Genomic DNA, 4,934 nt, shown 5'->3' on the forward strand with positions numbered 1-4,934 from the left:
TTTTTTTTTGTATTTTTAGTAGAGACAGGGTTTCACCATGTTGGCCAGGCTGGTCTCGAACTCCTGACCTCGTGATCCACCTGCCTTGGCCTCCCAAAGTGCTGGGATTACAGGCGTGAGCCACTGTGCTGGGCCCACCACGATACTTTAAAAATAAACAGGTAAGGAAAAAATGTTAGATTTGCACACCAGTTGTAAAATCTAGGCTAAATCTGTACTTATTGTAAACAAGTCCCGGTCTAAGTCTGTTTACTACATAGGGGAAAGTGCTTTCTGTAATTCTGAAAAGTTTACAAGATCCAAGGAGGGTTTGACTTGTAACCTAGAGATCAAAAACAGAATGAATAGAGCAGTTTCTCACCTACAGCACTGTGGATATTTTGGACCAGATATTTCTCTGCTGTGGGGGGCTGTCCTGGGTATTGTGGGTTATTTAGTAGCATTCCCAGGCCCCTAGTTCTTAGATGACAGTTGCACCCCGCCCCCCAACAAGTTGTGACAATCAAAAGTGCCTCCGGACGTTGCCACATATCTGCTGGAGTAGGGAGGGAGGGAGAACAACACCCCTCCTCTCCCCGACCCCAGAGAAGCCACTGGATTTGTTGAAAGTCATTTGTTAAAATGTTTGTTGTAGAAAACAGTTTAAAGTTATAAATTATGTTTGTCATACTGGTTGATTTTACCCGCCAACTTTTAAATAATTAACTTACGACTTATGATTTCACTATTTTGTAACTTAACTAAGTTACCTTCTTAGAGAGCATCAAGACCTATGGTCTTAGCTTTTTCTCTCTAAGAAAGACAAACTTTTGCCTAGGCGTGGTGCCTCACACCTGTAATCCCAGCACTTTGGGAGGCCGAGGCGGGCAGATCACCTGAGGTCAGGAGTTCCAGACCAGCCTGACCAACACGGTGAAACACCCGTCTCTACTAAAAATACAGAAATTAGCCAGGTGTGGTGGCAGGCACCTGTAATCCCAGCTACTCGGGAGGCTGAGGCAAGAGAATCACTTGATGCCAGGAGGCAGAGGTTGCAGTGGGCCAAGACCATGCCATTGCACTCCAGCCTGGGCAACAAGAGTAAAACTCCGTCTCAAAAAAAAGAAAAAAAATTTTCAGCTGGGCACAGTGGCTCATCCCGGCACTCTGAGGACTGCTTGAGTCCAGGAGTTTGAGATCAGCCTGGAAAATGTAGCAAGACTCCCATCTCTACAAAAAATTTTTAAAAATTAGCCAGACTGGTGATGTGCACCTGTAGTCTTAGACACTCGAGAGGCTGAGGTGGGAGGATTGCTTGAGCCCAGGAGTTTGAGGCTATAGTGAGCTATGGGTTATACCACTGCACTCCAGCCTGGGTGACAGAGTGAGATCCTATCTCAAAAAAATAAAAGGCTGGGCGCGGTGGCTCACACTTGTAATCCCAGCACTTTGAGAGGCCAAGGCGGGCAGTACGTGAGGTCAGGAGTTCCAGACCAGTCTGACCAACATGGTGAAACCCTGTCTCTACTAAAAATACAAAAATCGGCTGAGCTTGGTGGCACTCACCCGTAATTCCAGTTACTCAGGAGGGTGAGGCAGGAGAATCACTTGAACCCGGGAGGCGGAGGTTGCAGTGAACCGAGATCAGGCCACTGCACTCCAGCCTGGGCGACAGAGCAAGACTCCATCTCAAAAAATAAATAAATAAATAAATAAATAAATAAATCGAACCAGCCTGGGCAACAGAATGAGACCTCGTCTTTACAAAAACTTTTTTAAAATTAGCTGGACATGATAGTAGTCCCAGCTATTCTGGAAGCTTAAGTAGGAGGTTTGCTTGAGCCTGGGAGGTAGAGGCTGCAGTGAGCCATGATCATGCCACTGCACTCCATCGTGGGGGACAGAGCGAGACCCTATATTAAAAACAAACAAACAAGCAAACAAACGAGACAAGGCTAGGCGCGGTGGCTCACGCCTGTAATCCCAGCACTTTGGGAGGCTGAGGCAGGCATATCACGAGGTCAGGAGATTGAGACCATCGTGGCTAACATGGTGAGATCTCATCTCTACTAAAAATACAAAAAAAAAAAAAAAAATTAGCCAGGCATGGTGACGGGTGCCTGTAGTTCCAGCTACTCGGGAGGCTAAGGCAGGAGAATGGCGAGAACCCGGGAGGCAGAGCTTGCAGTGAGCAGAGATCACACCACTGCACTCCAGCCTGGGGGACAGAGGGAGACACTGTCTCAAAAAAAAAAAAAAAAAAAGACAAAATTTCAACACATTTAAATATCTAATTTTTAGTGATTCATGATCAGGCAGCACGCCATCTATAGAAAGTAGGGTGCTCTGCTGGGCAGGGCAGAACAGTAGGTTTTATAAGGTAGCTTGAGCAGGAACAAGGGAACAGAATAATACAAAAGTCAGATTGGTTAATGTCAGGTTACTTCAGGCTAGTTTCCTTGTAAAGGGTAAAAAATAGGGGACATCCTTATTACAGCAGCTCAGGTTGACTGGGCCCTGTTAGATTGGTTGCTGTGAATCTCTTGTGTTTATATTTAAAAAAAAAAAAAAAAAAAAGTCTGTTTGGGGATTTTCCTGCTTCCTTGAAGTTTTAGTTTAATTACATGACACTTGGCAGAAGTGACTCCATTTTGGTTAGTGACTCCATTTCTGTTGGGGCCTAGTGCAGGAGCTCAGTCTGAAATAGTGGCCTCCCATAATTTGTGTGCGTGTGTGTGTTTGTGAGATGGAGTCACCCAGGCTGGAATGCAGTGGCACAAGCTTAGCTCACTGCAACCTCCACCTCCCGGATTCAAGCAATTCTCGTGCCTCAGCCTCCTGAGTAGCTAGGATTACAGGTACCCCCCCACCATGCCCAGCTAATTTTTCTATTTTTCATGGATACAGGGTTTCACCATGTTGGCCAGGCTGGTCTTGAACTCCTGTCCTCAGTTGATCTGCCTGGCTCAGCCTCCCAAAGTGCTGGGATTACAGGTGTGAGCCACCACGCCTGGCTGTTTTCTTATTTTGATGTACCACCCCCTTGGATGAGCAGCTAAATATTTGGGCACCACCTCATGTTGCAGAGGCCTGGCCCCTGGGTGGGGGATTGTTACACAGTGTGCTTGGCTAAGCCCAAGCCAGCCAAGTGCCCTGGCTTGGGGGCTTTGTCAGAGATGCTGTCCCCAAACTTGCTGTGGCAGGAAGGCTGTCCATCTCCCAGCCCATGCTATGAACTGCAGTAGGCGGTCCCTTGCCCACATCCCTGGCAGTCCCTGCACACACCAACAGATTCCCAGGAGCAACCCGCCCTCAACTAATGGGAGAGGAGTTGTTGTCAGTACCCCAGCTTCCTCACTCTCCTGTGGGACTATTCCAAACATGCTCCACATGGTCTCTCGGGAGTCCCCGGGGGGCTGGCCCCAGTTGCCCACAGTAATCACTCGTTCATTACTGTATTTGTTATTCTTTGTTTTTCCTTTCTCCGTTCCCCATCATTTCACAGTCGTACCTGGAACACTGCCCAGATAAACCATTTGCACCCAAATCCTTGATCTAGAACCTGCTTCTGGGGGAATCCAAAATAAGACATATAGACCTCAGGCAAAGAGCTCCTAGGCAGGAGCCATGGTGGACAGAAGGCCACCGGCAGAATTCATATGCCCTCAAGGAGGCCCCCAGATATAACCATGATTGAATATCCAGTAAATCAACTATAATGTAATTATGATAGCACTTCCAGTAAATCTGGTAGGAAGTCACAGATTGACCTAAGTCAACTTGGCCATTCGGCAATAGTGATATCCTTCTGGTGTCAGCAGTTAGAGGCAGGCAGGGTTACAGCTCCCTGCTTCCATCACCACCACCTCCTCAGCAGTGGTGTTTCACAATGACAGTGGGTGCCTTGGACTTTCGTTAACAGCCCCGAATTTCTGCCTTTTTGCTGTAGGCCCGAGTGGTTGGTGCCAAAATGGGCAAATTTATGAAACCTGGGAAGGTGGTCCTGGCCGGACGCTACTCTGGACGCAAAACCGTCACTGTGAAGAGCAATGATGATGGCACCTCAGATCGCCCCTACAGCCATGCTCTGGTGGCTGGAATTGACCGCTATCCCCACAAAGTGACAGCTGCCACAGGCAAGAAGATCGCCAGGAGGTCAAAGATCAAGTCATTTGTGAAAGTTTATAACTACAATCACCTAATGCCCACAAGGTACTCTGAGGATATCCCCTTAGACAAAACAGTTGTCAATAAGGATGTCTTCAGAGACCCTGCTCTTAAATGCAAGGCCCGACGAGAGGCCAAGGTCAAGTTTGAAGACAGATATGAGACAGGCAAGAACAAGTGGTTCTTCCAGAAGCTGCGGTTTTAGGTGCTTTGTTTTGGTCATTAAAAATTCAAAAGCAAAAAAATAGTCATATTTCCTGTTCTTAGACTTCGTGGAGGATTCCCACTCTCTGTCCTCAGGCCCCCACACAATACCTTGCATGAAGGTTTTACTCTTAAGTTAGATACAGGCTGGGTACAGTGGTTCACACCTGTAATCTTAACACTTTGGAAGGCTGAGGCAGGTGGATCACTTCAGCTCAGCAGTTAGAGACCAGCCTAGGCAATATGGCAAAACCCTGTCTCTACTAAAAATACAAAAATTAGCCGGGCACAGTAGCACGAACCTATAGTCCCAGCTACTAGGGAGGCTGGGGTGGGAGGATCACTTGAGCCTTGGAGGCAGAGGTTAAGTGGGCCACGATTGTGCCACTGCACTCCAGCCTGGGTGACAGAGTAAGACCCTGTTTCAAAACAAAAACAAAAAGATGCAATGAGACAGCAGGACCAGCTAACCCTGCAGTCCGTCTGGTCATGTGGAGGGTTTTTAGGCCTCGTTCTCTGCTCTGGTGCATTGATACTGCTGGGCCTGATGGATTTGTATATGCTGTAGGTGTGAGAGTGAGGCC

General features: G+C 47.6%; 1 pseudogene; it reads left to right on the forward strand.

Annotated features, from left to right (window-relative positions):
• The first annotated feature begins 3,949 nt into the window (after positions 1-3,949).
• On the forward strand, positions 3,950-4,371 carry LOC105540259 (annotated as a pseudogene).
• Positions 4,372-4,934: the final 563 nt, after the last annotated feature.

This window comes from Mandrillus leucophaeus, unplaced genomic scaffold, assembly GCF_000951045.1.
Source record: "Mandrillus leucophaeus isolate KB7577 unplaced genomic scaffold, Mleu.le_1.0 Scaffold218, whole genome shotgun sequence".
In the NCBI taxonomy this organism is placed as follows: Eukaryota; Metazoa; Chordata; class Mammalia; order Primates; family Cercopithecidae; genus Mandrillus; species Mandrillus leucophaeus.